Here is a 26,535-nt window from a genome sequence, read left to right as displayed (position 1 = left end):
TATAGAGTAGAGTAGCCTTTTTGGGGAGACTACTCAAACTGCCATGATACAATCTTTTCTGGACTATTGCAACTTTCTCAATTTGCTGAAAACAAAGTCACAGAAATATTGACAAGATATAATATGCACATATACTTTTTAATAAAGCAATTTTCAATCACATGTTTATTAATACCTACATATATCCCACCCCCTTTCCTCAAATTGCCATTGAAAATTCAGTAAAAGATATGAACTGTTTTTATTAGGCTGGCAGAATAAGAAAATAAAGAAATTTCCCTGTACATATGATAAATGGTTAACTACTGCTCACAGTCTCTTCATATTAACAGAACATGCTATCTTTAACCAACTTCCATCCTGACCGGATTTCTAGAACCAGTTCCAGTCTAAATAGACCAGGAGCTAAAACAAAACCAAAAGAGACCAGGGATTTCCCTAACTTAGTCCCACAAAGTTTAAAGATGAAAGATACACTATGCCCCAGAAAAATGCCACAGACAGGAGTGGGAGAATAGTTTGAGAAGGACACCTTCCTTTCAAGGAAATATAGGGCATATTTATTCACTCAACAAATGAATAATGAACGTCTACCATACACCAGGTACATCTCTAAGTGTTGGAGAGAGAAATCAGTGAGCAAGAGGGACTAAGGTCCCCATCCTTATATTCATGAGGAAAAAACATACCACCAAACACAATAAGTAAATAAGTCAAATGCTTTGTCAGAGGATTAGTGCTATGAGGGGAGAGATCCCAGTATTAAATAGGGTGGTAAGAATGGGCCTCACTAAGAGGACGGTATTTGAGACATTAAAAGAGCTAAGAAGTTAATCAAAGAGGTACCTGATGAAAAAAGCATTCCACACAGAGGGCACACCCAAAGGCAGGAGTGTGCCCTTATAACATGAAGAACAAGACTGGATCAGAGGTGAGGAAGACAGAAAGACAAACGAAAGGTGAAATCATATCACACCAGGCTTCATACATCAAGTAAGGACTTTGATTTTTACTGAGTGAAATGGCAAAACCTCTGCAGATTCTCAAGGGGAAGAATGCCAAGTGGCTTAGGATTTTAAAAGATTCCTCCTACTGTTATGTTATTAACAGACAGTAAGGAGGCAAGGATTACAAAGCAGGGAGACATTTTAGGGTGTTATTATAGTAATGTAAGCAACAGAAGATGTGGGCTCAGTGGAAGTATTGAGATTTGGTCAGGTTCTAGATACATCTTAGAGATACAGAGGTGAGAGGAAGAGGAGCCTAGGTTTTGGCCTGCACAACTAGAAAAATCAAGTCACCAACAAAGGAGACATGGATCGCTTCTTAAAGAAGATTTAGAAGAGAAGATCAGGAGTTCAGTTTTAGACATGCTGACTTTGAGGTTCTATCAGAAATCTAAATGGAGAGTTTGAAAAGACAAGTGGATATACAAGTCTAGAAACAGAAGGTTTATCTCACATGAACAGTATACAAAGATCCAACATATATATAAAAAATGCATGTCCCCAAAGAAGATAATGTATTGTCCTAGATACAGTCTTCTGCCACAGAAGAAAACCAAGGAAATGGAACAACAAAAACAAACAAACAAATCCTACAACTCAAGAAAACCATCCTGATTGCGGGGGGGGGGGGGGGGGGGTCAATAAACTACTCACTGAAAGGACTTACTACATACTTGAAGAAAATAAGTCAGAATAACAAACACCCATACATAAGACTACTATGACATTTGGACATTCAGGGGAAGACAAAAACGCTAATTCACTTAAAAAGAAAACTATACTGACATCAGACTGGAACAGCAATGCTCTATGCCAAAAGCCAATGGAATGACAGACACTGTAGAAAAGAATTTTATCATCAGCCAAACTAGCTCTCAAGTATTAGTGCTACAAACTTTTAAACATAGTGGAACTCAACAAATGTTGTTCCCATAAGCTCTTCCTGAGTAATTTATTGGAGAATGAATTTCAGACAACACAAATTACTGGAACATTCACATCAACATAAAAATAGTGGTGGAAATTAAATATATATTTATCTATAAAAAACTGAATGATGGTTATAAGGGACATGTTATATAACAGCTGTATGCTTTGACAATGTAGATACAACATAACTGTCAAAAAATGAGGGGAAAATAAGGGAAGAAAAATTAGAATAAACTTGCTGACTGCCTTACAGACATTAATTGAAAGTAAAAGAATACTAGTTTTAATCAAATGCTGAGGAAGAGAAAGAGGTTACTAAGCAATTTCAATAGTACTCAAAGTAAGACAAAAACCAAACAAGAATGAGTTAATATAAAAAGCAACAGCTAGAACAAAAGTACAAATGTCAAATATTTTCTAACCTAAAACAGGCAAGACAGAGTATTACATAAAGGACAAGATACATTCTCTCAACATATTTCATACCCAACTCAAAAAAGAAAGAAGGGAAGGGGAGGGGAGGGAAAGAAAAGATAAAAAAAAAGAAAGAAAGAAAATTTTAAAAAAAGGAGAAATTTTAACAAGATAAAAGTAGGATTGGATCCTGGAACAAGGGAAAAAATAAGACAATGGTGGAAAACGTAGTAATATCTGCTATTTAGTTAGCAGTATTGTAACAATACTAACTTCTTAATTTTGATCACTGTACCATGGTTAAGCAGTTAACATTAGGGGAACCTGGATGAGGAGTACACAGGGAACACTCTAGTATTTTCAATATTTCTGTTAATCTAGATTATTTCAAAGTAAAAAAAAAATTTTTTTAAGTTTGTGAAACAATGTTTTTCACCATTGAAGAACACTAGGAAACCAATCTGTTATTTTAAAAACTAGTAAGTAAAGGAAAAGAACCAGCCTGCCTTTTCTATATGAACTGTACCCACAGAGGGTGACCAAATAGTTGATTACAAGAAGTTTATCTTTATAGATAAATTACAGCTATTAAATGAAAAGGCTATGATAGAATATCAGCATTTGCTGCCCCTGACAAATCAGATGAAGGGTACTGGTACTGATCATCAATAGCTTCAAGTATCACAAAGAGACCAAGAAGCAAACATCATTTGTCCAGATAAACCACACCACATGTGGAAGTAGCCTCACTGTGGGAGCCAAACACCAAGATGGCCCCTAGTGATTGATGCCCATCTCCCTAGAATTCATACCTTTAAGTACTCCCCTCCCACACAGTATCAGGGTTGATCTGAATGATCAAAAGAATAGAGCATAAATGACAGTATGACTCTTTCAGGGTCATAAAAAGCATTGCAGCTTCTTCATCCCTATCTTCCTCTCTCCCTGATCACTTGCTCTGGTAGAGCGCCTTTAGGACACTCACACAAAAAACTGAGACCTCCTACAACAGTCATGGGAGTGAGCCATCTTGAAAGCAGCACTTCATTTAAAAAAAAAAAACAAAAAAACAAAAAAAAAAACAGCTCTTCTAGCCCTGGTAAACCTGCAGACTGCAGCCCTGGATGACAGTTTCACTGCAAGCAGTGAGAGACCTTATACCAGACCCACCCAGCTAAGCCACTCCTGGACTGCTAATCTTCAGAAACTGTGGAAAATAACAAATGCTGTTTTAAGCTGCTAAATTTTAGGACTATTTGTTACACAGCAATAGACAACTAATGCATTTGCCAAAAATAACTGAAGCGTAATCTGATCAAAGCTTAAGAGCCAACTTCCAATTTATAAAAAAAAATACAGAAGAGCAATTTAAACAACATCAAAGGATATACTCAGCAAAATCTAGGCAATAAGAAATTCTACAGGAAAAAAAAATTCAAAGGAGCAAAAAGAGATGGAGGAGTAAGCACTTAAGATACATAACCAACTGCAATGTGTGAATCTTGTTTGGATCTGATTCAAACTTTTTTTTTTTTTAAAGGAGAAGCAAGACAGAGAACTGGAAAACTGAATAGTGGCTATGTGTTTGGTGTTACTAAAGGAATTACTGTAATTTTTCTAGATGTAATAATGGAATTGTGGTCGTGCTTTTTTTTTTTTGGAAAGGAAGTTGTTAACCTTTTAGAGATACTTAAGGATATCATAGGATGCCTGATATTTACTTCATACTAATGTTGGGGAAGGGAGTAAATGGAGATACAGGTAAGATTGGCCATAAACTGCTGGTCAACCTGAGTAATGAGTATATGGGGATCAATATACTATCTTACATTTTTATGTTTGAAATTTTCCAAAATGTAAAGCATAAGAAGCAGTTTTGCTTAAAGTGGATCAAGAAAAGGACAACCTAAATTGGAGATAAGAATTAGAAAAGAATCTTCAAACTACAAGAGACTTTTACCCAATGAGAGCTCTGTCTCTTTCTCAAATTCTCTCCTTCAAGCAAGGAGACAGTTCTGTGTTTCTGGGTTGACAAGAGTGCACAAGTATCCTTTTAAATATTTGAAGCAGTTATTGAGTCATAAATTGAAACTGCTACCTAAAAACTCATTAGGTCTACTTGGGATAATGAAAAAGTTCTGGAAAGGCATAGTGATGATGGTCATACAACACTGCGAATGTACTTAATGCCACTGAATTGTACACAAAATGGTAAATTTTATGTTATGTGTATTTTACCACAATAAAAAATTTTAAACATATCATGTATACTACATACAAAATGTATATTAAAAATCATAACTTCATCTTGTATAATGTACAAGATGAACTACAAAGAACTTAATCAAAAATACTGGAAAAGAGGGCATTTTAATGCAAAATTAAGCAACATTTATCCCCCCAAAAAAAGTACAATTCCATTACTATTTTAAAAGACAATAAGTATTTGCAACAAGGTATTTTTCGAAGGCAAATGCCTTTTTTAAATATATGAAATTTATTTTATTACATGAAAATAATCAGGAAGAAAAACACCAATAACCCAAAAGAAAAGTGGACAATAAAAAGAATTTATAGAATAAGAAAATATAAATGCCCTTTAAACATTTGGGAGGTAGGGGAGAATGTTCACTCTCATTCCCTATATTAGAGATGCAAATATAAACTACAATAAAATGCACACAAGAAAATTCACTCCAGCACTCTATTGTTACATGGCAATATACTGGAAACTGTGTCCATTAGTGATAAACTGATGAAACAAATTATAATATATTAACAAAATGACAATCTGCTAGAAAAAAGAATTAGATCTGCATGCACTGATATGAAACCATTTTCAAAATACAATGTTAAATGCAATAAGATGCAAAACAATGTTTTTAATATACTACAATTTGTGCTTATAAATGCAGGAGTCAATATATAAAGACACAAAGATATGTTTGTAAATATACACAGAAGAAAATGGTAGCAGTGATTGCCTCTGAGAAAGGAACTAGAAAATAAAAAAGTAGACAGAACCCTCACTTTATAGCCTTCTGTAGATACTGGATTTTATTAGCCATCTACATGTATTGACCAACTTTTTAAAAAGTAAGAAAAAAATTCTCAAAAAATTAGAGGAAGAACTTTAGATGTGATCTAACTCAGAAGGTTAAATAAAATGCTAAAGATTATCCAACAAGGTCCAAAATGCAATTCTCTTGCTTTCCAAGACTTTACTGCTTTGCTTTTAACTGGTCTGTAAAACAAGTGACACACTTTACAATCCAATGCTGAGTTCTGTGTCTGATTCAGGAATGTAGTCGGAAACATTGCCAATCATATCCCTCCTGAAACATAATGAACTATTCCTTGTTTGCTATGAAACAAATGTGTCTTTTGGCTAAGAGATCCTGTTTCAAAAATACAGAAACCTTTTCTACTGCAGGTAGCTCCACTGCTCTCATACATAAAGAAAAAACAATGTACCAAAGTTCATGTTCAACAGTTTGCAATTCCACTTGTAACAAATATTAACATGATTTTAAAGTAAGTAAATCTCACTAACTGAAACCATCTCCCAAGAATTCATTTAAATCCTTCCCTGGATTACTCCAGCCTCAAGCGGTATCTCCTTCCTCAGAACTCCAAAAGCAATTATTTGTACAATTTATTTAGCAATTAATCCTGCACTACCTTGTTAAACCTCTTTCATTATTCTCTGAAATGTTATTTAAATCTTCTCTAGTTATCTGACTTTCATGTTTATTTCTCATCTCCCCAAATAGACTGCAAATTCCTTGAGAGAAAAAGATAAGGCCTTATATTGTTTTGTATACACATAAAAATACAAAGCAGTTGGCACATAGTAAATACAAAGGTATTTGTTGACTTAAAACAAAAAGAGAAAAATCAGTTGCATTAAGAAAACGTTTAAAGCCAGGCCAAATCAAGAATCTTCAAGCCAGAGTTGATAAGCCAATATACTATTTTGTTTCTCTGACTCCTGAAGCAGCGTGGGGTGGTTTTAAAAAGAAAAAAAGACAAAAAAGACATGGTCTCAATCTGTATCCTCTAGCTTGAGAATCTATGAACTTAACCTATAAACTTCAATTTCTTCATCTCTAAAATGAGGATAATGATGCCTGCCTACAGAAGGCTTTAATGATAATTAAACGAGAGAGGTTATGTAAAACTACTGGTATTTATTACAGAGATTCTCAGATTTTTTTCACCTTTTTTTGAGGTATAGTTGATTCATAATAGAAACTCTTAGTGCTTTTTTCTTCGTGTTTTTTACATCTTTGAAATCAAAATGGTCATGCTGTTGATGGTATCCCATAGTTTAACTGGCAGTTTTACATTTTTCTTACCTAGTGGGAGATAAAATCATTGGTTGTAATAATGGATGGCACCTTAAACTTTATTAAATTTTCTAACAGCTGGCAGCTGTTCTTCCTCTCTCACACCCATTCATATTCTAACACATGGACAGGAAGCAGCTCATTCAGCAGTAAGATGTAAATACCACCTAAGCCATTCAAAGTGCCTAGCACTTCGGCATATAGTATACACTCAATAAATAGCAAATGTTGCTACTGCTAATCTGAGTTTATTCAACTAATATCTGAGTACCTACTATGTGCCTGCCACCATTCTAGGCACTCAAGATATAGCAGTAAACAAAAAAAAATAATAATAATAACTCCCAGCCCTCACAGAGTTTATGCTCTTAATAGACTTGCCATGGTACAAGAAGAAAAAGCCAAAAATCACAGGAGTTAACAGAAAGACCCCAAAATACAGTACTTGCTAGGCAACACTACCTAGAGAAAAATCTTACCAAAAAACACAAAATTAAGTACTGGAAGCCAAGCAGTTCATCTAAGCTTTATCTGCTTCAGGTAAAGGTTTGGAAATTGATACAACATTGTAAACTGACTATACTTCAATTAAAAAAAAAAAAGTAAAAGTTTGGGAAAAAGTAAAACAGCCCAAACAGATGCTGAAAGCTTGAAAAAAAGAAAAGAGGACATACCGTCTCTGGTTTCTGAAAATAATACATACATTAGATTCATCTGAAAGAGAGAAATAATCATTTTGGTTACGTGTGAAACACAACTCAGGAGACAAGGCAAACCGTATTTTTAAAAAGTCATCATTTGTGTCAGCAAATCATTTTGCAAGCAAATTATATTTTTTAAAAATCATCCTACATTATGTGTCAACATTAATTTTTCCAAAGCTTGTAGTTAAAGATTTAAATGTCAGACTCTCTTGGATAGAAAAAAGAATACTGATATAAATGAAGGCTTCGAAACATTTCATGCAAAAGTAAAAGGGGGAGTGGCAAGCACACTTGACATCATCAAGTACCAACAGCTAGGCATAAGTCTGAAAAAGTATTTTTAAAAATAAGAACCCAAAGCACAGAAGTCTAGCATCATTTAATAAAGAACCCCTAAATCTTCAAAATGCGAAAGGCACTGTAACAAATTGTTTTGCATTCAATCATAGTACAATGTTATGTTCATAAAGGAGGAATACATGGGTATATACGTTACGTTGTCAGCACCAAAGCATAAGCTCCTTCCTGGGCAGGGACATTTCTCACCCATTTGTCTATCTCCAAGAAAGCTTTACAAGTATCAAGTGAGCAAAAAAAAATATTCATTATTTAAAAAATAAGTCTTGGAGTGGGGAGGGTAAAGCTCAAGTGGTAGAGTGCATGCTCAAGGTCCTGGGTTCAATTCCCAGTACCTCCTCCAAAAATAAACAAACCTAATTATCTCCTCCCCAACCCACTGCCAAAATAAAAAAAATTATATAATACAATAATAAATAAATCGAATATTAAAAAAAATAGTCTTGGGAGAGAGTACAGCTCAGTGGTAGAGTGTGTGCCAGCATGCACAAGGTCCTGGGTTCAATCCTCAGTACTTCCACTAAAAATAAATAAATAAAATCCTAATTACCCACGCTGCCCCCAAAAAGTCTTCATACCACTGAATTCAAGAAAATACACAACATTCTAAGGAAATAAAAAGTAATGGTTTTTTAGACTTAAAGTAACTGAGTAAAGTAACCATCCAAAACAATTCATTCTCAAAAGACGCCAGTATACCAAAATAAAGGCTAAAGTAGACATTTAAGATTTTCTGATACCTTGCTCTAAGACTGAGAAATGTACAATTAACATTTACTAAATACCCACAATGTACTCAGAAAATCATTAGTCCCAGAGCAGATTCATAAATTAAGCGCAATCCAGTAAAAGGATGCTTACTACCTAGTTAGGAAGACTACTACTAGTGAAATAACATGTTATATCCAGCATCTTGTGCTGTGTCCCAAGTGCCAAGCTGGGCAGAGCAGACTAAAAGTTTGGTGAAAGAAATAATCACGAGTTCAAATGAACAGGAAAAACACATAATAAAAGAGCCAGAATTGAACCTTGGATGGGTAGTTTGACGAGAAAGAAAAATGAAACCAAAGGTTTCTAGTTGCTTAAGCCAGAAACTTTTGAGTCACCCATGATTCTTCCCTCCTCCTCTCTCACCCGGCCCTACCCCATTCCACCATCCCCCAACGCTGAATCCATCGCAAAATTCTGTAGGCTCTCCCTTCAAAATATATACAGAATCCAGTCACTTCTTATCACCTCCACTGCCACACCATCTCGTACCTGGATTACTGTAATAGCCTTCTAATAGGTCTCCCTACCTCTTGCCTTCTTCTAGGCTACAAAGCAGTTGGAGGGATCTCTGTAAAGCCTAATTCAGTTTATTTGCTCTCTGCTAAAACCCTACAGTTCAGGAGGCAGGTCTGTGTGTGTCTGTGTGTTGTGTGTACAAGCACAAAGAAAAGCAAATGGGAAGATGGACACCAAAAATCTTTAATAATGGGTGATGAGGTTTATCTTTATTTGCCCTTTGACTTCTTTATTTTCTCCTTTGTATTTTTCTGTATTTTCCACATAAATATGAATTACTCTTGTAATTTTAAAAAATAAAATGCTTTAATTGGAGGGTGGAAAAAAACAATGATCACAAGATCTTTTTGGAATACCAAAATTAAAAAACATGCAGTGGTTCCCCAACTTTGCTCAAAATAAAGGGTGAAGACATTACAATCACCTACAAGATCCCACTGTCACCTCTCAGATTCCTTCTCTTACTACTTACTCCTTTCTTCACTGTGCTCCAGCATACTGGCCACCTTGCTATTCTTCAAATACACTTAAAATGTTCCTACCAAAGGGCCTTTGCACTGGCTGTTCCCTCCACACACAACGCTTCCTACTCCCTCAAAATATTCACAAGGCTCACTTCCTGGACTCTTGGATCTGTTACTTTCTCAGAGGTTACAACTATCCATCAAAAATGTAAACCCCACAACACACACACACACACTAGTTGCCAGTCCCCTTATGCAGCTTTTTTTCTTCATAGCCATTCTGGTTACTGGTGTATTCCTAACATCTAGAGAAAAGCTTGACACATGGCCAGCACTCAAATCTCTGCAGGATAAATTAAAACATGGAGGCAGAAATGAGAAAACATTTGGGAGAGTGTGAGAATATGCATGTTTGAGGGGTCAAAGACTAAAAGAAAACCAACCTGACAAGAGCAGAGAAACGAAGCAAAGAATCCTTCCAAAGAAGAGACTCGGTTAACAGTGAGCAACTAGAAAAAGTGAGAGACTTGAAGGATAGAAAGTTGACAAGGAAAGAAAAGGCTATGGGCCAGAAGAAAACTTAGGCTGAGAGGCAAGAGATAACACAGTTGGAGAAAGAATGAGGGCTGAGAAGAGGAAGTGTATGAAGAGGCCGGGAGAAGAGTTACAGATGCAGGAGAGGTCAGAGATGAGACCGTATGGGGGCGGGGAGGAGAGGACACAGGAAAGGGGCGGAGGCCACTGCTATGTCACCACTCTGTTGTTCAAATCTAAGACCTCACAGTCCTGAAAAAGATACACATTATATGCCTTTACTTCCAAAATGTTAAATGACTTACAAGTGTTAAAACACACAAAGATACATATGCTCATCTGTTGTTATCACTTGAATGCTCAAATTCCCCACTGCAGAAATGCATGAGTTTAAAAGGTTAATTCACAAAATTTGAATTTTTCAATTTAATTCCTTAATACCACTGTTAGGCATTTGCCATGAAAGAGATGAAACAAGGCAGAAGTAGGTAATTACCCTACAATATTTGTAATCTACTCTTCATCATTCTGCTCTGCCAGTATTCAGAACTGGGCAACCTGGACTTCTCTCAATAGGAAAACGGTACAATACTGTTTGCCTTTAAATTTGAAACAGCCAAATAAAAACACAATTATCAATTTTAATATAAAGTCTATTAGCTCTTTGAAAGATTAATAGGTCTGAAATACACCTAAAAAAATTAATAGGTCTAAAATGTTTCCTGAATCACACCAAATTTATGCTGAGCTCCTGCATACCTTTTTAAAACTGTTTTAATTTTCTGAGCGTTCTTCAGTATAGTACAAAATGTAATAAAATAAAAATTTACACAGCATTGTGACTAAAGGAATGATTTTATATATCTATATTCTCAGGTGTAATAAATCTACTGAAAATTTAAAAATCAAATCACTTACAACTAACAGAAATTTGGGAATCAAGATTTTTAAATAACTTGGCCAGTTCAGTGTTATGGCCACACTATTCAAGCAGAGATGAAACAAATATACAGTGCTTGAGATGTGCGATCTTATGCACTGCTCTCTAAAAGCTGGCCAGATGCTATTCTATCATTGATAGAGTAGCTTCAAATTCCACTCAGAGCGCAACTGCAGTCGCACTGAATCCAGCAGTATAAGCATGCCTGCATGTTATTATGGGAAATAGTGGAAAATTTCACAGGCTGACATCCAGAACGTCTGCGGTTCTTTTTCATATTTCTTTCTTCCTACAAAGCAGTTATTAGACCAGTAGTTGGATTTTTTTTAAAGCTGGAAATTTCCACTGGTTTTTTTAAACTAGCCTTCTTAAATGTAAATTGCAAAATGTTCCAAAATTCCAGAAAGAATAAATCAGACAGAAAAGAATTAAAATATATCTCTTGAAATTAGGGTGAAGGGACTGGTAAGTAAACTGAAGTGAGTGTCACTCTATTCATGTAAAAAAAAAAAAGTGTCCAGGAAGGTACTTAGGTGATTTAAGGTTACAATAATTTAATATAAATATTAAATGTGACAAATAGCACACTGTGAAGCTGGTATTTTCTCATTAGCTTATAGTGGAGGCATTCAAAAGCTAATACAACCAACAGAACAGTTAAACATAAAAACCATGAAAAGACAAGACCATATAATACAGCCTGGTGAAAAAGGCATACATTCCATGCTAAGAGAGGTAAGCCATGAAGACTGGGTTTTTCAGTAAAGGTGAAAGAGAGAACAGTGACAAACCTCACAGATAAAATGCAGAGTTTTTACAAAGGTCTTCATTAGGACGATTCATTAGGATTATACCAGACCGAAATATTTGATGTTTTCATCTTAATTTGTAATAATAAATGAGAAAAGAAACAAGGACTTATTGTTCCATTATTAAAGAGATAAAAAAGATCAAGTTCCAGACTATTTAAAAATGAAAAATGACCTAGTAGTTAAATACAGTAGAAAATAATTTACTATGTTTAAGAACTGATATGGTCCAGGTTAATAATTTCAGTTTCTTTGCATTTATATGAATTAAAGAATGAAATCTATAATACATGTTTGTATAACTGTTGCTCAAGCTTTAAAACATGTTATCCCCAAAATATACCTATGACCAAAAACTCGAACATTAATACAAAGACATCACTGATTACCAATAAACATCTGTGCCAAGGACTGGGAGAAAGTATCTACAAAATCCATCTGATAAAATGATGTTTATCCAGAATATACATTAAAGACATCAAACAAATAAATGTCTTAAAACTCAATAGCAAAAGGATGGGGGATAGGAGGGGAGCTATACTGATACAAAGCTAATCAGGGGGGAGAGTATAGCTCAAGTGGTAGAGTGCATGTTTTACATGGTGCTGGGTTCAATTCCCAGTATCTTCTCTAAAAGTAAGTAAACTCGATCCCCCCCCCAAAAAAAAATAATAATTAAATAAATAAAGCAAATCAGCAAAACTACAACCAACATCTTACTTAACGGTGAAAGATGGAATACTTACCTAAGATTGAGAACAAGGCAAAGATAAACACCTCTCCAAACCAATCAAATTGATTAAATGATTCAGTGCAACCACAATCAAAAGCCCTATGCTATATTAGAAACATTAACCATAATAAAGCAAAAAAGAGAAAAGGCATACTGGAAAGGAAGAAATAAAACTATCTTTATTCACAAACATTATCACCTATGTACACAATCCTAAACAAACTACCTAAAAGCTACTAAATCAAGTGAGCTTGGCAAGGTGACAAGGTACAGGGGAATATACAAAAAACCAACTGTATTTATACATACTAACAACAAATTATTGAAAACTGAAATTTTAAGTACTATTTACAATCACATATAAGAATGTAAAGTTTAGTGATGAATTTGACAAAAACTTTTATAAGATCTGTGCACTGAAAACTACACAACACTATTAAGACAAATTAAAGAAAACCCAAATAGATAGATATATGATGTGTTCATGGAACATAAGACAGTATTTTTAAGAAATCAATTTTTCCCAAATTGTTCAACTGATATAATGTAATCAGAATTGAAATCACAAGACTGTAAATCAACTATATTTCAATAAAAAATGAAAAATAATATCACAACAAACGTTTTGCAGAAATCGACGAGATGATTCTAACAATTACATGGAAATGCAAAGGACTAGAATAACCAAAATAATTTGGGGAAAAAAAAATGTAAGAGGATTTTCCCTATCTGATTTCAAGGCTGGGTAGAAACAGACTGATATATACATCAATGGAACAGAAGAGACTCCAAAACTTGACCTACACTTATTTGGTTATTTGATTTTCAACAAAGGTGTCACATCAACTCAACGAAGAATGTATATCTTTTCAACAAATGGTGCTGGAAAAATTCAATAGCCATAGACCAATATGAATCTCAACCTTTACCTCATACCATATATAACAATTAACTTAAAGAGGTCATAGAACTAAATTTAAGAGCCAAAACAATAAAACTTCCAGAAAAAAAGAAAAATCTTTGGCAAAGATTTCTTAAATGCAACATAAAACTCAATAAATTCAATTCCAGTAACATTAAAAACTTTTGCTCTTCCAAAAACACTTATGAAAATTAAAATGCAGGCCACGGACTCAAAGTAAATACTTTTAAAACATTAAATCCAAAAAAGGCTTTGTATCTAGAATACACAAAGAGGTCTTACATCTTATAAACCTAACTAAAAAACAGGTAAAGCAAGAGGGGTAGAGGGTGCTCAGTAGTAGAGTACACACTTGGCATGCGTGAGGTTCTGGGTTCAATCCCCAGGACCTCTATTAAAAATAAATAAATAAAGCTAACTACTCCCTCAAAAAAGCTATTTAAAAAAATGGGTAAAAGATATGAACAGGAACCTCATCAGAAAGATATAACAATGGTAAATAAGCACATGAAGATTAAATTCAACATCATCAGTCATTAGGAAAACTCAAATTAAAGCCACAATGAGATACCACTATATACCCACCAGAATGGCTAACTAACATTAAAATGACTGATCATACGAAATGTTAGTGAACATGTGAAATAACCAAAACTACCATACACTGCTGGGAGAAATATATAATGGTACACCTATGTTGAGAAACAGGTGGTCTTTTCTTAAAATTTTTCAATGTTACACATACACTTAGCATATATCCCAGCCATTCCATTTCTGGATATTTACTCAAAAGAAAAGTATTTGCTCACACAGAGCTGCTTAACACAAATGTCAGAGAAGCTCTATTGTTTTGATAACCAAAAACTGGACACAACCCACATACTCATCAACAGGTGAATAGATAAACTGATAGACCTATTCGGCACAATAGTACTAAACAATAAAAAGTGAAACTATTAATATATGCAAAAATAGGAAATAAATCTCAAAACAACTAAGTGAAAGAAGTCAGCCGCTCCTCACAAAAAAGTACATACTGTATGTATAATCCCATTTATAAAAGGTTCTCAAAAATATAAGCTAATCTTTTGTGACATATCAGATCAGTAACTGCCTGAAGATGGGGGAGGAATGGACTACAAAGAGACATAGGAGGTATCAATTTTGGATTTTGGAGGTAAGAGATACTTCCATTATTGGAATTGTGATGGATTCACAGTCAGACATATGTCAAACTCAAACTGTACAATTTAAATATATGCAACTGATTGTCAATTACACCTCTATAAAGCTGAGAGGTGGGGAGTAAGGAAAAAAGCCAATTCTAAGTGGGGGAGGGTATAGCTTACTGGTAGAGCATGTGCTCCGCATGCACAAGATCCTGGTTCAATCCCCAGTACCTCCATTGAAATAAAAACCTAACTACCTCCCCCATGAAATAAAAAAATTTTTTAATTTCAAAAAAAAAGCCAACCATAGTGACAGAAAGCACAACAGTGGATGACTGAATACAAAACCCAGAAGACTGAACGCAACCGGGCAAGAACTTTCTGGGGTGGTGAAATGTTCTGTATCTTGATTGTGGTGGTAGTAAAACAACCGTTTACACTGGTCAAAACTCAAACTGCACACTTAACATGGTTCAATTTTATATAAGTCAATTATACCTCAATAGAGTAGTTTCCTAAAAATAATTTTTAAAGCATACTCAATGCTTTTAAACGCCAGCTACGTCTTAAATATCTTTAAACATACTAAAAGGAAAATATACAGCTACAACATACTATAGTCTACAATCTCATTAATCTATGCTACCAGTCTAACATGGTAACTTTTTTTATTTTTACAGTTTAATTTTTATAGTTTATGTTTTATGTTCAAGAAGAAAAAGAAACCAAAAAGCACTAGAAGAAACACATGAAAAAGACTTCAAATTTCTCAAATAAAAACAGTGATACCACAAAATACTTCTCAGAGATGAGGGGGAAAGGCACTTCATACACTGCTGGTGGATTTGTAAATTGATACAACCTCTACAGGGAGTAAGTTGTAATATCTATAAAAATTTTAAATTCATATTCTAGCATTCTTCATCCAGAAATGTTATTATATTTATAACACAGGAACAAAGAAATATGTATGAGGATATTCACTTACAGCTTTGTTCACAGTAATATGAAACTGAATAAATTATGATATACCCATACAGTAGACTACTGTGTAACCATTAGAACCTAGTAGCTACAGATACAAAACCTCTCCAAGATCGTTTAAAAAGTATACAAAGTCCAGAATAGGGCTTCTGAGTACCAGTTACACAGATGTGTTCATTTTATGAAAATTTATCAGACTGCACACTTGTGCAGGTTTCTGAACATATCTTACACTTCAACATAAAATTTACCCCAAAATGTGGGAGAAATTCATTAAACTTAAAAGCTTTTAAGTATATGCATTTACATGCCTAGACTAGAGCAGCAATGGCAAGTTGCCTCTGGGCAGGAGATAAGGAAGTGGCTGGGAGACATTTGAGGAAGGGTGCCTTACTTTCCACTATATGCTTTGGTACCTTTTGAATTTATCCCATGTGCACCTGTTATATATTTCAAAAAATACTTCTGAACTGAAACCATCTGCAACTATATCTATGTATGAGCTGGGATTTTTTTTTTTAATACAGAAATAAACTCGAGGCAGAGATGGATTTAGGTCCATAATAGTTCTTCATAACCCAGTTTCATATTTTATACTCAGCAAGTCTCGTTTTCACTGCCTTTGTAACTGATAAACAGTTTAAATTTCAACTTAGAAAATAAATTCTTAAAAACTCGCCTTTTCTACTTTGAATAGGGTTTTGTGTATGACTTCATTTGAAGAATAAAAAAAGGGAACTCTACTTCAAAACTCAGACTACTAAATGAGATCATGTAAAGTAAGGACACAATGTCCAGGCACACAGGCACTCAATAAATGGTGGGTTTCATCTTTTATATCTAAGAAATGAATCAGAACACAGGGAAGAGAATTTTATTTGGGCAAGAGAGGGAAGGCAGAACAAAGGAGACAACAGAAACTAAAGTGTAAGATGCATAGACAGAAAAAGGAGATGATGCTGGAAATGTAGGTAAGAGTCACATTGTGAAAAGCTATGGGAACTCCATGGAAAGGAGTTTAGTTTCAAACTCTTAAACAATGAACAACACAAGACTTCATGCCTTCAGGCAAACAACATGAAGAGATAAGCTTTTAAAAGACAAATTAAAAAGGAGAAACAGCACTCTCATGGACAACAGGTGAGAGCATAAGTTTATAAGGTTATATTATAACCTCTTTGGAGGTAACTGAGAAAGAGCTATGAAAGTTTTAAACGTACATTTTGTTCCGAGTCAGAAATTTTACTTTCTAGATTTTTGTAGTAAAATACAATCATACAGCACACAGATCTAAATATAGTTCACATCATTCAAAATAATACAAGATTGGAAATAGCAATGAGGAACTCGTTAGATAAGTTACCTCAAATCCATTTGTACATTGGAATATTATACAGCCTTTTAAAATACGAGGCATAGAAGGCTCTCCAAGTTCTTTTGTTAAATGAAAATAGTGGGAACCCACTATGCTCCCATTTGCTAATTAAAAATAAAGAGTGAGGAAAGAATAGGAAAAAACTAAAGAAACATCCATAATCAGATGTACAGACTATCTTCTAACAGTTAGTGGCCTTGAGGGGCACAGGTTAACTACAATGACCAAAGACCTAAGGGTACCAGGAGACTTACTTTTACTTTTCCACGTATACCTTTTTTAAATGGATTTTTTAAAACATTACAGTTTTTTATTGTAAGTAAGCACTACAAAATACTAGATGTGGGCAAGATTAGAAGCAGCAATTAGTCCCCTTTAGATCTACTCCATCTCCTCCATGAAGTTTCCCTAACAATCCCAGCTGAAAATGACCTTTTCTTCCTCTGACCACTTATTTATGTTGCTGCAACTATGTTTTTTCAATTACTCATCTTTCATTATAAACTCCTAGATCACAAAGGGATTTTAAATGACTACAATGCTTAGCACAATTCTTTGAAGACCAGTGGGACTAAATAAAAACGTTTGAGCAACTCACAGGACTGCCTAGTCCTAGGGAAATTGGAAAATAAGAACGTAGGATACTAAGGCCCAGACACGATTTATCAGGATAGCTCTATGAGGGAGATATAGGTCCCAAGTAAATCCTTAGGACTCTAATTTTATTTCAATTTCCACTTATAAAAAGTGTCTTGAGAGTCGAACTCTAGAAACTTTCACTTTCAAACCCAAGTATTTGGGTGAACCGAAAGCAAGTATACTTGAAAAGATGATTTTAAAAGCTTTTAAAAGGAATGGTTCCTACCTCACAATAGACAGTTTAACTGAATCCATCCTACCAATCAATAAATACTGACTCCAATGCATGGAAGGAGATAATTAAGATTCATATCAGGAAATAATAATTATATTTTCAGTTGTGGTGGTCTGGGAAATGTACTTAAATGAGACAGGATCTGAGTTGGACCTTAGACTAGGTAGCAAGGGAGAAGAGGCAGAAAAAAATTAGCAGGACTAAAGCAAAGGACAACAAAAGTGGGAAAGATTAAAAAAAAGACTGCAATAAGAACTGAATATTAGGTTAAGGAATTTGGATTGTACCCCACAGATTTCAAAGCAAAAAAATGTTATCAAAATGTTTAATAAGTTTAAACCAGCAAAAGAAGGCAAAGAGTAGAGACTAGTTGAAAGCTATAATAGCAACTAGAAATAAAGGGCCTGGTCTAGTTTTAGAAATTGGAATGAAAATATTTTTTTAAAAAATGTATTAAGAGCATTCTGCAAAAACAAAACCAGTTTATTCAATGCCATAACTCACTTTACGATGACTGAATATTTAAATAAAGTCTTGAACTGTCTTATCTCTGCACTCTTGCTAATGATTTCCCACCAACATGAACTGTGCTCTCTCCGTATTAAAATCATAGTCAGGCTTCAAAGTCTTACATTCTGATCGCCCGGTCAGAGGTAGCCCCCTTCCTCTGAATTTCTGCAAGATCTTTGTAGGCAAAACAAATTACCTTGTACTGAAGTGATATGAGTACCTGATTGATTGTATGCACTTGGGAGGTCAAAACCTTTTTAACTCTCAAAGTGTCTCAAACAGTACAAGCTTAATAAACACTGATTAAGTATGTGTATTTATGGGGGAGTGGGCAGTAGCCAAACAGTAGCCAATTAAAGATGACTGAAGCTCAAGGCCTCATAGCTAAGAGAATGGTGGTATGAATTCAGTTTAAGAAGTCACAGGTGGGAGCTATTTTGTACTATGGGTTAAAAGAGGGGGAGACTGAAGGTTACTGTGCAGGTTCATGATTTCAGGTTTGCCTAACTTGGTATCCATAACCTAAGGTTTCCACATTTTAGATGTAGTAATGCACTCTGAAAGCAGCTTCCTGAATTCATGTTACTGATTCCTGACGAAATTATTTTTAAAACTTAATACAGTAACAGTCCTGTTATTATACAAAAAGATACTGACCCTCCAATGGATGCAACATATGTGGAGTTATTTTTCCCACTGATGAAGTTAGATTTTTCTTGATGCAGCCTGACAGCAATGGAGCCAACTCTCTTGGATGGGATGAAAGTACCATCATAAAACACAACCACCACCAGGCAGGTAGAAGAGGATGGAGATGAGCTTGGATGGAGCAGAGAGTGTGTAGACTAATTTGGTTAGGAGAAAATTGGGTGATCTTTAAAACATTTTCAAATAAAGTTGCCAAATTCCCATCTAAAAACAAAATCAAGCTGATATAGCTACTCTACAGAGTGACTTAAATTCAATAATCCATTTCACTGATGACAGCTTTACTGAGAGTAAGGAAAATATGACTACATTTTCTTACACCAGAAGAAATAGGTTGAAAATTCTCTCTCCCACCCTCCCCACCTCAGCCTCAGCCCACACACACACATTTTGCCACTGGTAGCATACAATACTAGGGTGAAGTCAGGATTTCAAAGTCATCCAGTCCCCAGTCTCATGAGTCAGCACAGAAACCTGCATCTTCACATCATTATCTGGTAAGAAGAGCTCAATCCGTTTAATATTTGACCAAAAATTTTTAAATAAAAAGGCCAATTCTATATATCTATGTGATGCTTTAAATTTATAGAATTTTCTAATACAAGGAAACTTGGAAGATCATATACTCCACCCCTCTTATAAATTTAAAAACAGACCTAGAGAGATTGATTTGCAATCTCAGAGTACAAACTTGCAAATTATTCTCAATCTTCACCGGTACTATTCTTTTCAAAATAACAAGCAAACAAATGATATTGCTCAGGTAACAAAGGGGGAAAGTATGTAGGTTTTTGATCATTAAAGTTCGGTTTTAAAACTGAGCATGTGATCACACTGCCCTTTCCACCAATAACAATTAACTCTCATTTATAAAAATGTCAGTTTAGAACAGTTAGATTGAGAAACATTTCCTCTCAAAGTAAAAATAATTTGGTTTTAGATTTCACTTAAATAAAAGAGCAAAGAATATTTACTCTTAAAATCACCCCCCAACCCCCGCCCCTTTTTGTGTGTTAAAACCCTTTCTTCCCCTTCCCCAGGCTTTCTCCTCTTTTGTACTCAAGTTCTCAAATGCATAAGATGGAGGAACAATGCCACAATACAACTGCAGGCTTCCTGCCTACTGGTCAGTCATTATTCTTAGGACTTGAGAACTTTCAAAACACTGCTTGGGTTGCTTTGAAATTCCCTCTTTCAGATCTTCCCTCCTTCGTGGAATATCTATTTAAAAGAATGACTTCAAAAATGTCTTGTTGCACCCAATCAAAACTCTCTAAGCAAACTAAAAATGCTAGTCTTAGATATGAAGGTAGGATATAAATGCCTGAAGTGTGACAAACATCAATTAAAAAGTACAGGACAGAAAGAAAAAGTATATTTCTGGCCAAGCATAAAAATAGTATTTTTCTCCTATGTATATTAACCCTATTTCTGAAAAATTCCTTTTTTATATGGAAGGTATCTTATTACAATATTATCATCACTTTAACAATGCCATTTAGAGATCTAAAGGTCTCAAACTACATTTGGCTGAATAGAAAAGGGCTACTTTTATTATTGTTGACAAAATGGTTCACTAAAATGAAGTATATTCATTTATTTAAAAATCTGTCAGGGGCAGAAAGAAATTACCAGCAGCAGTCACCTGGAAACCCGGGGAATTTCCCATTTCCTCTGACCACACTTTGATGGTGGCTGCAGTGCTTACTAATAAATTTACTTGGTTGTTGAGATAAACTAATGGAGCTACTCTAGACAGAGACACTGGGGGTTTGGGGTGAGGGAGTGTAAGTTACCTGCCCAGCTCACCACGGGTTCTTTCCTTTAAAGGCAAAAGCATTAAAAATGAAGGTTCGTGAGTAACAATTTGTCCAATTGTTACAATAGTTTTCACCAATAAAAATTTTTCGAACATCTCTAACAAAAACAAAAAGATCAATTTATTTCAAACAATATTCAATAAAGCTCAATCCCAGTACAACAAAATAATTTAGCTAGTCCCCTGGAGTTTGTTATAATGGGATTTAACCTGTACACTCAACATTCAATTAACCATGAGGCTTATCCTAATTGAGGATTATGCTGACTTGTGCAGTCCTTTCCCATCTATCCACCTACCACTCCTACTCAGCTGCCATTGCTACCGAAAGCAAAGCCCCAGGGAGCAGTAGATTATCCACTGCTATGTTATACCCAGGCCAATATTGTCTCCTCATCATTATGAGGATGATGAACAGTTAAATTTTAGTAATCTTCCAAAAGGTGAAGTTTCATAACCCTCACTCATAGTCTCTAACCAAAGAAATTAAACATTTCAGAAGAATACCTTCATAGGTGAACAGCAAAGTCACACTCTTTCCTAGCATATCAACAAAAAATATTAACAGAAAACAAAATAGGACACAAATGTTCCTAATGAAAAATAGGGAAAAGGACAAATAGAAAAGACAAGTCCATTTGCTCTTAGAATATTCTTTGAAATAGGTAAATTGTCTCTGCCAATTAGGTCAGACTTCCTTCCTTTGCCTCTGGGCCACAAAGTTTACTACACAGTTAGTTAAATAAACCTTTATTACAAACCCCCGTCCCCCCACGCCCCTGCAGTAAACTGACCTAGGCCACAAAACCTACCAAACTGAGTTAATGCTGACAAAGCTGGGAACTGGCAGTATGGAGTCTAAGAAGATTATCCAGTTTGTGGATAAATCAGCCTTCTAGACACTGCAGGTCTTCCTTTCAACTCCTGCTGTGTATCTTCTGGCCATTTTCCTGTTCATTTAACAGCTTTCCACCAGAAGGTAGGAAAGGAAAAGGTGATTAAATTCGAGTAAATCCCATCATTTGTTAGGGGACTGAAAATAACATTAGACTCCGGATAAATTGCAGCCTTAACCCAAAAATAATCTCCCAGAAACCCTGTCAGAAAACCAAACAGCCAAGTGAATTTCCGAGCAAGTATTAACAAAGTGAAGAAATAAACCTCATTACAATAGAGTCCCTCCTCCAACTTAACTGTAAAATGTTCATTTTGTAATCCCCTCCCCCACCCCAAAAAGCACTCATAAAATGGGAGAAAATGCCTACATTTTACTGCAGCACTCAATCTCAATGCTATCCCTGAGAATCTAAACATACACTCACCTATTTCTTTAATGTGTTGAAAAAGGAAAGTTAACATGTATTTCCAATACTAATTTTTTGCTTCCAGAGCTTTAACCACTCAGTAACACAAAAAAGGAATATTCTATGCCACAGAGTATATAGTAAATTCAAACCAACTGGGACAGGTATTCCCTGGTTTAACCTGCGAGAAACTACAGTACCTCTTCAATCATCATCAACAACTCTTGTTTTTCTAGTCTTAGGTAGCATTTGAAGAGTAACAACTGTGTTAAATTGTGGTTGTTTGGCTGTGTAGACAGTCACTGGAGGCTATATTCATTTCATTCTAAACTTGTGACAAATTAAGTTTTCAAAAGCAGTCTACATCCTCTGGCCAAAACTTGAAATTATATAATCTAAAAAAAAACGCAAAAAGAACCCTAAAGCCATTTATTTAACACCAATTAGGGATAGGACAATAGCAACTGGGGTTTCTTATCTCACCCTATTGTCCAAACTAAAATATTTTTAAGTCATTCTTTTGAAAGTCTTCTCAAAAACTTACTAGTCTTCAAGTTAAAAGGAATTATTCTAGAATCATACTGCTAAAAGCACAAAAGACTGAATTTAAAAGAAAAAATTTTATCTTGACTATATCCCTGGCATAGAAAGTTTATTTCAAATTATCAATTGAGAAGGCATTAGTAAGTAATCATTTCAAGAACTATTTTTATTTACATGTCTCCTAGAAAAAGGGTCCAGGGTCCAACAGAACACTCACTCATTACTGAACAAATTCTAATTTATTTGTGGGGGGGGGGGGGCGAGGTATAGAAATAATTTCTATAGAGGGAAAAACACACAGTATACTCACTTTCAAAATATATTTAATATTCCCTAATCCTCTATCTCGAATATCACTGAATTTTTAAATGAACTGTTAGTGTTGGTAAATTTAAAACCACCATTCTAAAACTTTAAAAAACAGAAATCCTGTTAATTATTCTGGGGCTGTTATGCATTTTCAAAGCCTCTGTAGTTAAAGAGTATTTTATGGTAGAACTATTTCCTATAACTGCTCTAGAAACATTACAGTCTCCGACTTAGTCCATAATCCTCATGTCTAAAACGTACTTCTGTATACCAGAAGCTGGCTTATCTTTTTTTTTTTAATGCTGATTAGACAAATAAGTCATTTCCATCGATACATAAAACACCCCTATAATTTAGGATCACAGGCAATCTAGATTACAGCTTATTTAAATGCAGAACCTGAAGTAACCTCCAGTGACAGAAGCATAGTGTTCAATATCATTTTACATGTTACAAACTGAGGCTTCATCTTACATACAAACAATGAACCCTGGCAGGGTTCTTCACCCTGAAGCCCCACAGATTATTTCTTTAAGGGTGTTAGTAGATAAGGCAATATAAACAGTAAGTTTGGAAGAGGTTTTCTAATAACCATCAACAATTGTTTAAGGCAGTAAAAAGAAAACAGTACTCCCACCACATTGTCCCTTTCTTCCGTTCATTTTCTTTCCCTGCTTTTCCAACAGGGGTGTGTTTCAAATTGAAATTCTTAAAACAATTATTCCGAAAACCAACAACACTCTAGAAACCAGTAACAGTCTTTGCCTCCTAGGAATGGAAATTGGAGGGTTTAGAGTAGGAGAGACTCACTTTTCAATGTTTTTGTACCTTCCAAGTGGTGCCTACACCAGTCATACTGGGTATAACCTATTCTAAATAAACAAGCAATAATTTTACTTTTTTTCCAAGAACAAACATTTCACAAACAGATTTCCATTTAACATTCTGGTTTATAAAGCACTCACAAGCCTCCCCACTCCCCTCCCCATAATCCTCTAAACAACCTGCTGCAACAAATACTGAAGCTTTCCTGCAGCCAGGGACCAATTAGGTGGATTCGAGACCAGGCGTTTGGAATCAAGGAGGTGAGCAATCTCACTGAATATTACTACCACTCTCACTCATCTCATTCAACTCCATTTAAAACCACTGCAGCTAGTCAGCTGGTACTGGCCTTCCTGTTTCTTTACGGTAGAGGTTTAATAACAAAAACAGGCTGGCTTTGAAGCGCTGCTAAAACTGCAAAAAGGAAGTTTTCACATTCGGGAGAGGGGAAAAAAGTTTCGACTTCGAGAAAATTTCATACCTTTCCCGTCTTTCCATTGGGGAAGCCTGAACTGCTAGTGAGACTTCGAGACGATGCTCTCTCCCTCTCACAACTGCTCTTTTGGTTAACTTTTCCACCCTAAGTGTCCTCAAACTGCCTTAGGAAGCAAACTAAGTCCTCCAACAACTCATGGATTTTTTTTTCTTCTTTTAAGGCATGTGCAAGACCAACAATTTAAATCATCACAAATTGATCAATGCATTAAGATTAGAAATGGAGGTGGGGAAAAAAGTAATAATAAAGACAGCCAAACCTCAAATTTAATCCACCAACTTCCATTTGCCATCTCCCAGCCTTCACACAAGAGGTAGCAAAATGCCTTTTTACTGAGAAAAACTGCTGAGAACCTGCCCGTGCCCAAAATGGAAATTCCGCAGATAATTAGCGTTAAAATATTAAAAATGCCCCAAGTGCAGGAGGCAACACAGCAACAAAATCCAACCCGATTCTGAGTTGGACGTGGAGGCTGGGGTGGGCGGTCGGTGGAGGTCTGCGCGGCTTCCCCCGCCCTTTAATTCTTCCGAGTAACTGCGAGAAGCCGAGGCAGCGGGAAGAGGGGGTTGAGGGGAGCTTTCAAAAGCAGCCCTGAGGCAGGGGAAGGATAAAACTTTAGGGACAGGAGAGGAAAGTGGAGCCCCGCGGTCCCCCCAAACTCCTTGGGGTGACCCCTCCCCGTGGCGACCCCTTCGCACCCCCACACACGCTGCCACCCAGCCTCGACTCCCCTCCTCCTGCCACGGGCCGCCCCAAGGCTGCAGGAAAGCCGCGCGGCCCCGACACCCCGAAACTATCTCCGCGCGTCCCCTGCTCGGCGCGCCCCTCAGCGCCTCCCAGAGCCGAAGCCGCCGGCTCGCGGCAGCCCGGGGAATTCGCCCTTTCCCTCCGCCTCGCACTCCACCCCCTCGCCCGCCGCCGCTCTTCCTTTATCTCCACTCACCGCCCGCCGCCATTTTCCTCGCAGCAGCTTTAAATCGGAAACTAGCCGCTCAGCGATCAGCACTCAGCCCGCAGCCGTCGCCGTCGCCGCCGCCGCCGCCGCCGCCGCCACCGACTCAGCCGCCGTGGCCGCCGCTGTCGCTGTGGAGGGGTGAAGCGGCAGCGGCTAGAGACGCGGCGCGGGGGCCGCCGGGATATGTAGTCCCGTGGCCACGCCCAGCACTACCGGTCCCAGGGGGCCTTGCGCGGCCTGGGCGCGGGGTGGCCCCGCCCAGTCAGGCTTCCGCGGCGCGAGGGCGTGGCGGTGTGGACCTTAAGGACGCTTTGGCTCACTTACCACCTGGGAGCTGCGGCCAGGGCTGGGGAACTGGAATGCAACCCTAGCCTTTCCCTTAATTTTCTCATATTTGTTTTCGTCTAGTAATATCTAACATTTATGGAGCGTTTATTGTGTGCCGAATATGGATCCTCAAAACGAGCATCCCTTAGGGACCAGTAAGGACCACTATTAGCTTCATCATTCAAATGAGCAAACTGAGACACAAGGTCAGAAGCCACGGGGCTGTATATTATATGCTAAAGTCACTGGATAAAAGGCTCTTGGGACAATAGTATATTCACTATATATTCTGTCCCGAAGTATCATGCCACGGAGAACTTGTTACCTACAAAAGGGAAGAGCTTGCTTTACAGGGGAGTGATCTGACAGACACCACCTTAATCAAGTGATCAAATTGCCAGTCACTATCACTCAGCATCACCAGTAATGGATCAAACTAATATTATGTGTCTCCTGATACGGTGCAACAGGGAAAACATAACTCCCCCCTCTGTAGGATTCTTGCCAAAAAAATAGCTAACCTGAACATAACTATGAAAAAACAATGAGGCAAATTCAGAATGTGGGGCATGCTACAAAACATCTAGCCTGGATTCTTAAAAATTTCAAAGCAGGAAAGGGGGTGAAAACCAAATGCAATAGGTGGGCCTTGACTAGATCCAGGGTTTTCTGTTTAATGTAAAAAGGATTTGAGGGGAAGTTTTTCATACGGACCATATATCACATAATAATATTGAATTGGAACTATATTCAATATCTTGTAACTTATGGTGAAAAAGAATATGAAAACAAATATATGTATGTTCATGTATGACTGAAGCATTATGCTGTACAACAGAAACTGACACAACATTGTAAACTGACTATACTTCAAAATATATATATAT

General features: G+C 36.3%; 1 protein-coding gene across 4 annotated transcripts in view; it reads right to left on the bottom strand.

The window, feature by feature from the left end:
• NCOA3 (nuclear receptor coactivator 3) overlaps positions 1 to 25,484 on the bottom strand; it is a 105,735-nt gene extending 80,251 nt beyond the window's left edge. For 3 of the 4 annotated variants that reach the window (XM_032461315.1, XM_032461320.1, XM_032461317.1), the window contains exon 1: positions 25,310 to 25,484. The gene's annotated coding sequence lies outside the window, so the exon portion shown is untranslated. The remainder of the gene's footprint in view (positions 1 to 25,309) is intronic. The other variant, XM_032461321.1, reaches the window with a different exon arrangement.
• Between the last annotated feature and the right edge of the window lie 1,051 nt (positions 25,485 to 26,535).

Source organism: Camelus ferus, chromosome 19, assembly GCF_009834535.1.
Source record: "Camelus ferus isolate YT-003-E chromosome 19, BCGSAC_Cfer_1.0, whole genome shotgun sequence".
Lineage (NCBI taxonomy): Eukaryota > Metazoa > Chordata > Mammalia > Artiodactyla > Camelidae > Camelus > Camelus ferus.
Note: the sequence above shows the minus strand (reverse complement) of the source record. Positions and strands in the feature narration are given on the sequence as shown.